Source organism: Ictidomys tridecemlineatus, chromosome X (genome assembly GCF_052094955.1).
Source record: "Ictidomys tridecemlineatus isolate mIctTri1 chromosome X, mIctTri1.hap1, whole genome shotgun sequence".
Classification (NCBI taxonomy): domain Eukaryota; kingdom Metazoa; phylum Chordata; class Mammalia; order Rodentia; family Sciuridae; genus Ictidomys; species Ictidomys tridecemlineatus.
Genome location: NC_135493.1, coordinates 17,927,660 through 17,939,610, shown reverse-complemented (window position 1 = coordinate 17,939,610; position 11,951 = coordinate 17,927,660). Strand labels below are relative to the sequence as shown.

The 11,951-nt window shown below is 39.5% G+C and overlaps 1 non-coding gene across 1 annotated transcript; it reads right to left on the bottom strand.

Moving 5' to 3' along the window:
• Positions 1-11,612: 11,612 nt before the first annotated feature.
• LOC120890967 (U6 spliceosomal RNA) lies at positions 11,613-11,718 on the bottom strand. The gene has a single exon (XR_005735432.1). It is a non-coding gene; the product is annotated as a U6 spliceosomal RNA (small nuclear RNA).
• Between the last annotated feature and the right edge of the window lie 233 nt (positions 11,719-11,951).

The window sequence follows — 11,951 nt, the reverse complement described above, 5'->3', positions numbered from 1 at the left end:
AGACCCCCGATTCCAGACAATTACTGGGTCAGGACCTTTCCATTGTCCTGTTAGAATATCTTTCCAAAGTACCTTGGGCTTATGTACATTTTTTGGACACATATGCCTTTCTGCAGCACTAAGTCCTGATGAATCCAAATTTAAAAAGTTTAGAGTAAAAAGCGTTATTTTAAGTTTATCTTTGGGGAATATATACCCCTTCCCAATTCCATCTTTTTGCTTTAATAAGTACATTTTAATAGTTTGATGAGCTCTTTCAACTATGCCTTGACCCTGTGGATTGTATGGGATTCCTGTTATATGAGTAATGCCAAATGATGAGCAAAATTGTTTAAAAGAAGTAGACGTATAACCAGGGGCATTATCTGTTTTTAACTGTTTTGGAATGCCCACAGTGGCAAAATTTTGTAAGCAATGAGCTATAACATCTTTAGTTTTTTCGCCGGCATGAAGGGAGCCCATCAAAAATCCAGAAGAAGTATCAACTGTAACATGCAAATATTTTAATTTTCCAAATTCTGGCAAGTGTGTGACGTCCATTTGCCAAATATGGTTAGGCATCAATCCTCTAGGATTGACTCCAAGATTAACTTGTGGTAAAAAGGTCACACAATTTTGACATTGTTTTATTATTTGTCTAGCTTGTTCCTTAGTTATTTTAAAACGCTTTTGTAAAGTATTAGCATTGACATGGAATCTTTCATGAAAATTTATAGCTTCTTCTAGTACAGAGAAAATATGTATGTCACGTGTAGTTTTATCTGCTAAATCATTGCCTAAACTAAGGGCTCCAGGCAATCCTGTATGTGCCCTGATATGTCCTATAAAGAATGGATCTTTTCTGTCCCAGATTAAACTTTGTATAGTGGAAAACAAAGAGAAAACAGTAGAAGAAGGGGAAATTCTACCAGCATCTTCAAGGGATACTATAGCATTAACTATATACTGGCTATCAGAAAATAAATTAAATACAGAATCTTTAAACATCACAAAAGTTTGTAATACTGCATTAAGCTCTACCTTTTGAGCTGATTGTTTGGGTACTAAAAATGTAAAAGTTTGATCAGGTGTAACTATTGCTGCTGTACCATTATTTGACCCATCAGTGAATATATTTGGAGCATTCATGATAGGTGTTTTTCTTGTCATTTTTGGAAAAATTACAGGATGCAATGACCAAAAAGACAATAAAGGATTAGATGGTAAGTGGTTATCAAATGAAACATTAGATTTGCACATTATTATTGCCCAAGTATTTAACTCATTAGCTAATTCATCAATTTGATTCATAGTATATGGAGTAATAATTTTATGGGGAGAAATTCCAAACACTGCCTTTGCTGTTTTTATTCCTTTGAGTATTAATTGTCCTACAGCCTCAGGATACCTAGTAAGAATAGTGTTAGGAGAATAAGATAAATGTATCCATAATAATGGACCTTCTTGCCAAAATACTCCTGTAGGAATATTTTTTGTTGGTAATACAATAAATAATAAAGGCAAACTTATATCAATTCTATCCAAATGCATATTTTCCATATATGTTTCAATGATTTTTAATGCCTTTCTTGCTTCAGGCGTTAACATTCGGGGTGAATTTGGATCTGATGGACCTTTTAGGATATCAAATAAAGGTCCCAATTCTCCTGTTGGAATACCTAGATAAGGCCTTATCCAATTTATGTCTCCTAATAACTTTTGAAAGTCATTAAGTGATTTGAGTTGATCTACTCGTATTTGAATTTTTGGTGGACGGACCATGGTTGAGGATAATAGAACTCCTAAATAATTAATTGGAAAATTTAATTGCACTTTATCTATTGCTATCTCTAGATTATAATTTTTTAATAAGTTTGTAAGTGTGGCATAACATTCTAGCAATGTGTTTTTAGCTTTGTGTGCCAATAACACATCATCCATATAGTGAAATATTTGTAGTTCAGGATTTTGATTTCTAAGTGGCTGGATTACTTTGTTAACATAAATTTGACACATAGTTGGGCTGTTAGCCATCCCTTGAGGGAGTACTTTCCATTCATATCTCTGATCAGGACCTTCATGATTTAGTGCAGGGATAGTAAATGCAAAACGTGGACTATCCTCAGGATGAATTGGAATTGAAAAAAAACAATCTTTAATATCTATAACTAAAACATACCAAGTTTTTGGCAAAGCAGACAATTGAGGAATCCCCGATTGAGCAGGTCCCATAATGACCATTTCATTGTTAATGGCTCTTAAATCTTGCAGTAGTCTCCATTTACCAGATTTCTTTTTGATGACAAAAATGGGAGTATTATGGGGAGATACAGAAGGTTGTATATGTCCTTCCGCTAATTGTTGTTTGACCAGATCATGGGCTACTTGTGTCTTTTCTTTAGTCAAGGGCCACTGAGGAACCCATACTGGTCTTTCTGATTTCCATGTAATTTTTATTGTCTCAGTGGCCCTTTGTGAAAATCCAACCCATGTCTGTCTGTTCCTTGATCTATTTGTATTGGTGCTGCTATACATTGTTCTTGTCTTTCTAATCTTTTTCCTTTCCTAAAACCTTGTCTAGCCATAATAGTGGGTGCATTTTGATTGATATTATTTGTTAATGTCAAACCTAATTGATCTAAGACATCTCGTCCCCATAAATTTACGGGAAGATAATCCAATACATATGGCTGTATAGTTCCTTCACATCCTTCAGGATCCTTCCAATCTAATAGCATTGCACTTCTATCGGGATTAGTCGCCACTCCTAGGCCTCGAAGCGATTGAGTGGCTTGTTGTAATGGCCAATGTTTTGGCCATTCTTGACGAGAGATGATGCTAAGATCTGCACCTGTATCCAGTAGCCCATTAAATTCATGTCCTTGAATATTTAGTTTTAGCATGGGGCGAGAATCTAAATTTAAAGAAAGCATAGCCCAATCTACACCTGTGGAGCCTAATCCCTTGGAACTTCTTTCTACAACATGACTGGAAAATTTATCATGTAGGCTTGGTATTATTAGTAACTGTGCTATTCTATCTCCTGGTGAAATTACTGATATACCCTTTGGAGAACTGGCTATAATTTTTATTTCACCTTCATAATTGGAATCAATTACCCCAGGACTTATCAAAAGTCCTTTTAGAGTAGAAGAGCTGCGTCCCAATAATAAGCCTACTGTTCCTTTGGGAAGAGGTCCTTTTACCCCTGTGGGAATGATTTGAACTCCCATCTCTGGAGTTAGTACTGATTTGGTGGAGGCGCAGATGTCCAACCCTGCGCTCCCTCTGGTTTGTCTGATGAGGGATCTGATGTGCTGGGCACTACCCTGATGGGGTTGCTGGGGTTGCTGGGTTCCTCCAGTGCTCCGTATATTTGTGGTTTGGGGCCCCGGAGCATTGGGGCCCCCTGTCCATTTTTTGGCAACGGAGCCCGATGCCTTTGTCCACGATATTGTGGATAAACACCTTGTCCTTGTTCGTTTTTTGATAATGGAGCACCCTCTATGGTGGTTTGAGGACGGTATTCATTAGCCCAATATAATGGAGTACCCTCTATGGTGGTTTGAGAACGGCATTCATTAGCCCAATGTCTCCCTCTACGGCATCGTGGGCAAATACCCGGTATTCTACTTGTTTGATACCTAGTTTTGTTAAACCCTCCTCCTATGGGGCAATTCCTTTTAAAATGTCCTGTTTGTTGACAATTGTAGCATGTTCTTGGCCTGGCATCTAAAGCCTGTTTTACTGCAGTTGCCACAATTTGCCCTTGTTCATTAATGTCTCTGGCATCTAAAACCTGTTTTACTGCAGCTGCCACAATTTGCCCTTGTTCATTAATGTCTCTGGCATCTAAAGCCTGTTTTACTGCAGCTGCCACAATTTGCCCTTGTTCATTAATGTCTCTGGCATCTAAAGCTTGTTTTACTGCAGCTGCCACAATTTGCCCTTGTTCATTAATGTCTCTACATAATTTAATATATGTGTTTAAATCTTCATGTTTCCATGGTCTAATGATATCTCTACACCAACGATTCGCTTGGTCATAAGCCAGTTGTTTTATAAATGGCATTGCTTGTTCTGTATTCCCAAAAACTCTGGTAGCTGTTTGAATAAGCCTATCTACAAATTCAGCGTAAGGTTCATTAGCTCCTTGTATTATCTTAGATAATTGACCTTGTAAACCTCCAGGTTCTTGTAAAGACTTCCATGCCCTAACTGCATCTACAGCAATTTGTAAATATACACCAGGATCATATGCAAGTTGTTGCTGCCGATCCTCATAAGGTCCCTTTCCTAACAACATATCTAGATTTCTCTGAGGATAACCAGCTGCTGCATTTCGACTAGCCGTCTCCTTGCAAAATTCCTCATTGGCAACCTTCCATAACAGGTATTGTCCTCCATTTAGCACAGCTTTACACAAACTAGCCCAATCTGCTGGCGTCATGCTTAAGTTGGTAATGGATTCGACCAAGCTTACAGTGAAGGGTGCTTGAGGACCATAGGTTGCTACAGCCTCTTTTAGCTCCTTCACTGATTTGAAATTTAAACCCTGGTAAGTTCGCTGCCCTCCTACCTCAAATACAGGGCATACTTGAGATCCTGTCTCAGGATCCAAACTATCAACTGCGGGGGTTGGGAGTCTCTTAGCATATGGAGGTGGTGCTGTTGATTGGACACTTATGCCCTCTGGTGATAGAGTGCTGTTAGTAGCAGTCTCCTGTAGAGGTGGCGCTGTTGGTTGAACACTTACGCCCTCTGGTGATAGAATGCTGTTAGTAGCAGTCTCCTGTAGAGGCGGTGCTGTTGGTTGGACACTTACGCTCTCTAACAAAAGGGTCTTATTAGCAGTCACCTGTTTTAACTTTTCCCCTGATAGATTTTTCTGCTCTAAACTTCCTTCCTCTGTCTCACTATCTCGAAAGACCTTCTCTTTTACTTGAATCTTTTCCTCTTTCTGACTAGCTCGAGCTTTTACTTGAATCTTTTCCTCTGTCTGACTAACTTGAGAGACTTCCTCTTCTACTTGAATCAATATGTCTTCTTCTTCCTCTACCTCTGTCTGAACTGAAGGCTTTGGACTAAGCAAACTAGATACCAACGTCCACAATGACAATGTGCCAACTGGCAGAGTCCCTGGGTTGTTCTTTTCTATTCTTTTTAAATCTTCACCGTGATGGTTCCATTGTGATATATCTAACAGCTCCTCCTTAAAAAGCCATGGGCTATATTCTTGTATTACATCAACGTATGCCCTGACTGCTCTTGGTTTTACTGGGAAGCTTCCTTCCTCTAACAATTTACTTAACACTCTTTCGGTTTGTTTTTTACTAATTGCTGATCCCGTATTTCTACTATAATACAACCCAACAAGATGACGCCAAACAAAACCGAGACAGAATCCAATAAAAAGGGAACCACACAAAATCATTATAACAGCCTTTCTATCCTCCTGACATATGCATCCGTCCTTTCTCCCTATCTGTTCCTCAAACGCAAATAGTTTTTCCTCAGATGTGAGTGGTTTTTCTTCCCTCTCACTCATCTCCAGGGACAGGCAAGTTAAAACAAAAATGAAGCAAAACAAAAGAGGAATCTTAGAATGGCTCCCCATCCTCTCGCCCTGCCCTCAGGGGCGAGCAGTTTACTTACCCTCAGTTGCTCCCCGTGCGAGCCACCAAATGCCGAAGTCTGGCTTGGCACAAATCAGGAGCCACTTGTCAAAAAGAAACTAACTTTATTTTTAGAACTACAAACGCCAAACAAAACCGCTCCAGGGAAAAACCCTCAGAGCCCAACTGCCACCACCGGCTTCCACAAGCCTCTCTCCCCCACACCAGCTTCTCAACCTCCCACAATCCTCCTCCTCTTGAGGCCGATTGGCTGGGTTGCGTGGGCAGAGCCAAAGAAGTCACCCAATGAGCAGCTCCGTGGAGGAGCCAATCAGCTAGATGTTGCTGGGGCAGCTGTGAGCCAATCATCAGCTGGCAGTCTGAAGGGCAGGGAAACAGCCCAATGAACATCACCGCAGAGGAGCCAATCAGCTAGATGTTGCTGGGGCAGTCTGAAGCTTGCTGGCAGCTGGAAGTTTGCTGGGGCCCCTTTGGCTGTGGCTCTCAACAAGAGTAGATCTCGTGTAAAGCGCTATTGCTACAATTAGAAAAATTTGACCTTGGTCAATGAATGGATAGATACATAGATATATATGATAACACAAGTATAACACAACACTAATTATAGAATATAGGTAGTAGGTATACTAGTGTCCACTATAAAATTCCTTCAGCTTCTTTGTATGCCATAGAAATTATAACCTTGCAAGTTCTTTGAGAAGACCAGACATAATGTAACTGTACATTGTACATTGTAGGACTCACATTATCATGCTAGTCTTAAGGCGCTCATGTGCACTCTCTCGCTCTCTCGCTCTCCCTCCCTCTTTTCTTTTCTTTCTCTCTATGAGGATTGAACTCAGAGGTGTTCTGCCCCTGAGGTACATCCCCAACTCTATTTTTTGTTTTGAGATGGGGTCTTGCCAAGTTTCCGGAGCTGCTTCAGCCTGCCAAGTAGCTGGGATTATAGGTGTGTGCCACAATTCCCAGTTCCTAAAGGCTATTTCTTTCAAGGCCACCAAAGCCAGTTTTTTTTATTTTAGTAAACATTACTTTATTTAATTTTTATTATTATTAATTTACTACACATAATTATTGAATTATCACTATTTTCTAAGTACTGGTGATAAAGTGAGGAGGGCAAAATTCTTATCCTCATGGTCCTTAGCCACATTTGATTTTAACATTTAAAAAAATTAAGCATGACTGAGATACTGCATTTCTGGTTGAAAGCTCATTGTCGGGTTTGCCACAATGCCTGCCTTGGGGAGTCCAGATTATCAAAGGTTTGCAGATTGGTACATTTTAAGGGGCCATACACTCTCAGAGGATCTCCTTTAACTTCATAGTCTTGGCTCCAGCTCAATCTTCCTTCATTTTCTCCTTAAAACATGCCCATGTGGAGGGTAGGAGGGCTAAACAGTGTTTGACCATGGCCTGTGTCCAGCAGGAGACCTGCCACAGGCCCAGGAATTCTTAGACACCAATTTACCTTTCCATTTCCCAGGGCTTAACCTCTGCCGCTTGGCCTCCCCAATTACAATTACATTTCCAGACCTTATTTTTGGCCTTACCCTCAATTCCCAGCCTTAGTAATGGCTCATATTTCCTGGATGTAACTACAGGAGCTCAAATTCACTTCTAAAAAAAAGTTTTTAAACTCAAGCTTGCAGCCGGATCTACCCTAGTTTTAAACTTCACAATCATACTCACATATACTCATACATTTTCTAATTGACTGCTTTATGGAAATATCACACCATATTTACTTTCATTTTCTATGTTCAATGCTAGGCAATGAAGTGATTCTTCTTTAGAGGAAAAATACCAATGATTTCTTGACAACTGGATACAATGGCAATCTCTCAGCTAATAGTATACATGTAAAGGGAACACATTTATTCATTCCACACATGGAAGGGAAAGTTCATCTTCCTCTGTGTAACTGTTCCTATGGCCAAAAGGTCATTTGATCACATGCAAGCAACTAGACAAGATGATAATATAAAGCAGGATTTTGTATGCTTCCTAACCATCTGGGGCTTATCAAATATCCCTATACCATTCAAGGATAGGAAAAAATGAGCCAGTTAAAGAGAAAGATCAAAGAATAAAAGATGGAATTGCCTATTGTCCTTTTGTGTATTTTCACAGACACAGTTTAATTCTTGACCCTTAGATGAAAAAAATCAGAGAATCTTTCTGTGAGCAATATTCATACCTGAAGCAGTCATGATTTTGAAATCTAGAGAGATCTCTATTTCTCACCTTAATCTTGCTACAAACAGAACATATATTACTGATGTACTTTAACACATTCATAGTATCACTAATAATAAAAGAATTTTTCAAGTCTGCCAAGTTTTCTTGTCTTTAGAGCAATACAGTATTATTATTGATTCTCAAAATGGAGACAGTATATTCATTCATAGTGTGTGTTTTTTTCCTTAGAATTTACTCTTTTGGGGTATTTCAATCCAAAAACAAACAGGGATTAAAGTAATGATGACACATGGTGCAATTTGGGGACCTGACAAACAACCTTTTGATCTGAGAAGGAAGGGCCAAGTTTCCAGGATCCCTTAATAATCCCTGTTAAATTGTTATCCTTTCAAAATCTCTTACATTTGTTTAAGGCTTCAGATCTTCTCACAAAGGGCTTCATTTTTCTTTTTTTTTTTTTTCTTTGCTTTTAAATTTTGAGACAGGGTCTCACTAAGTTGCTGAGTCTGCCTTGAACTTATGATCCTCCTGCTTCAGCCTCCCAAGTTGCTGGAATTACAGGTGTGTGCCATGGCACCTAGCTTCACAAAGAGCTTCCTTCTACTTTTTTCAGATTGCTCTTTCCAAAGAGCATCATGAAATAGGCTGGGAAAGCAAGTATTATTATTACTTCATATTATTGATTAAAAAGCCTCTAAAGTTCAGAGAGGTAAAGTGATGATCCCAAGGTCACATCGTAGGTCAGCAATAAAGACAGAACCATACCTCAAGCCTAAAAAAATATAATCCCCAAAAGCCATGTGGCAATGCTTTAAAACCTAAATGTCATAGACAAAAACTTTTGAATGTTATCCAGATGTCTTTGAAAGGCTCAGGGGAATCAATACTCACCTTAAAGAGCCAGGCATGAAAAATGACATGTTATGAAAAACATGCCAATTTGGAATTTACTAGATGAGAGAAAAAAGTTGGGGACAGTATAGACAGGACGAGGTTCAGAATAGAAAAGTTTCAATGTGAGCAGTAGAAAAGATTTTGTGTCATACAATTCACTCAGAATTTGTGGGAAAAATGTGGCAGACATTTTGGAAATCTCCCTTACAGCTCGATTTCAAATGTTTAGAGAACCTTTTCTTTCTTGTAAGTGAAAAACCTAAGCGTAAGTGGTTCAAGTTAAAGTCTCTCTGCTCAACTTTCATCCCGTTCTCAATGAGGTAAATGAAGAAATCAAAATGATAAGTCCAAAAGAAGTAGCCTTTGAAAACATCTAAAATGCCCTTCCTCAGACCAGTGGAATTTGACAGCTAATTATGGGGACTATAGATGATACAAAACTTGGAATTTCTCAAAGTGTAGCAGTAATGCCTGGGTAGAGTGAACTGGTTACATTCACTACAGGAAATTCTCAACTTCCCTCAGGAAAAGCAGTTCCGTGGGTCAGAGTCAGGCCTCATGCTTGGACTTAGGGATGCAGGTCTGACCGAAACCCTCTTCTTCCTGCCTTGCCTTTTAACAGAATAAGAAGAACACTGAGCCCCTCAAAAGAGAGCTCCCCACGGGAAGGAAAATCAGCCTAAGAGGGAGCTAAACCAATGAAGCTGAGTTGCCAGAATCCCTCCACAGGCCACCCAAGCAGTGAAGAAATTCATGGAGAGAAAGAAAGAAAGCAAAGACCCACAGCCGTGAGCAGAGCCAGCTGGGAGGGATGTTATTACTTTATTTCTGTTTTCTTAAGTATGTGTGTGCGTGCGTGTGCGTGTGTGTGTGTGTGTGTGTGTGTGTGTGTGTGTGTTGAGGGGGAGAAAGGATTGATTGCAGAAAATGTCTGGATCCACTGCACTCAAGATGGAAACTTGTTGATATAATTTCTCCTAACTTTCCTACACCTTCCTTCCCTTCTACTCCATTTCCCCAGTGGCTATCAAGAGCTGTATATATCTGACCACAAAACATCCAGTCAGTTCAAGTCAAAAATGCAGCCAGCCATCTGGATTGACTCAAACTCTGTCTACACACCAATTGGCTTGGGGGTAAAAAAATGTAATTCAGTGGAACAACTGGTTATTTTTAAAACAACGAGTTGAATTCAGACAACCATCCAATTAGTTGATTTCAAAATGCCTGTTTGGCGACATGAAAAGGGTTATTTTCAAAGGGCCTTGTGTGTGCATAAACAACCTGAATGCTATTAAATTGACGAGCTATTTTAGAATCAAGTAGATAAGACCAAAGCGGCTGGACTCTGTTTATAAAGGGAAAAACCTGTTAGAGTAGCAGTCCATCAAGCACTCCAGAGGGTGACACCTTCTGTTGTAAGGATGAAGTCTTTCACTTGACAGGGGCATAACTAGGTCCCTCTTTGTAGAGACAAGCACCTCTATTCTTTCTTAGAGAAACCTCCCGTGTGACTTCTTCCTGGACATGCCAGTGCTTGTATTAGCCATCGCCACCTAACATTCCCAAACACACACAGGGATGTTAACTTGATGTTCACTTTTTATGGATCTCAGTCTCAGGACACACAGCAAGGAAGCCAGATTGACCCAATTCATAATCAGTTGGATCAGTCAAAATTGCACAGCTATATGTCCGTCAGCCTCTTTCTCCCACCCCCCAAAAACGTAAAGGCTATTTTCTTAGTTGCATTGGTAAGAAATTATTTAAGAAAAAAACAAAAGGGGGGGACCTCTTCCTGAAGAGAATTTTATTTGCACACGGCATGCTTTGTCATAAAGGGCATTCAACCATGTTAATCATATAAGAAGTTTTAGAGAAGCTCTCTTTTTCACATTAGGCTTAAAACATCACCCCTGAGGTGGTGCTGATGGCTCCCTTAGAAAAGATTTCTTTGACATCTAAGACACAAAGGACTTGAGCAAACGCTCCATAGCTAAATGAGTGGTGCCTAAGTGCTGACTCTCCATCCCCAGTGACAAGCATTTACTAAGTACAACTTTTGTTTCTGCAAATGTCTTACTTGGGTGTGTCTTAATCCCAAATATTGTGGAGGTTTTGTTTTATTGTGCATGTGTGTGTATTTTTCAAACATTTATTTTATAAAAAAGGATTCCCACAATGGAAGCATTCATGGCCATGCTGTGGCTGAACCTTTAGGTTTAAGACTAGTTAAGCTGCCCCAGGTAGAAGTGTTTGCACAGCTATAGAAGTATAGAATCTCAGCCCCGGAGTTGGAAGGGGCCCCCTTAAGCCCGTCCTTGCCTTCAGGCATCCAAGCCCGAGAAATAGTCATTCTTTTCTTTAAGATCTCCAAGGACAGAAACTTCACATCTAGTTATTTGATTATAAAAAGTGTGAACTATAAAACATATTTATGAGGGAATAATATTATAATCCATATTCAAATCATTTCCTTTATTAAACATTTGCTTTCTCAGTTTTAAAAAGAAAATAATACAAAATTAAGTCCTTTGAAAATCCTTTCTGTAGAAGCATTTCTCCCCCCCTTTTTTTGAAGATTCACAAGGGGACATCTGTCTTAGGAAATTCTAGCATAAATTGTTTTTCTCCAAAAATGCACATTTGCTTTTATCTTATGGATGCGACGAATCCAGACATGTTTACTCTTTTTTCTTTGGTTGTTGGAAAGCTCAGAGCCAAATTTGTGGCCCACTTCTTTTTAAAACTTTATTTTTTAAAAAAATGTGTGTGGTACTGGGGATGGAACCCAGAGCCTCATGCGTGTTAGGCTGGCATTCTACCCCGCTGAGCTACATCCTCAGCCCCGCACTTCTTTTTGTAAAATAATATACATTCATAGATTTGTTTGCACTTAGCAGAAATATGGATTGCCTCATGAATTCGTGTGTTATTGTTGCACAGGGGCCATTCAATCTTCTCTATGTTGTTCCAATTTTATTATATGTGCTGTGTGTCGAAGCAAGCAATGGGGCCCACTTCTAATGGATGCATATGACCTCACTCCAGCTTTGCCCGTTTTTCTTCTTCATTGCCCCTTCATCTCAGTTTCTTCCCTTTAATTTTACATTTTGTTTTGGATGTTTCTGGGTTTCTTGGTTTCCTTTGGTGTTTGATAACAATATAGAGAACAAGAGCAGAGACCCTCAGTTGGCTCCCTTTCTTAGCTTAACCTCTCTGAGTCTCAATTTCCACATC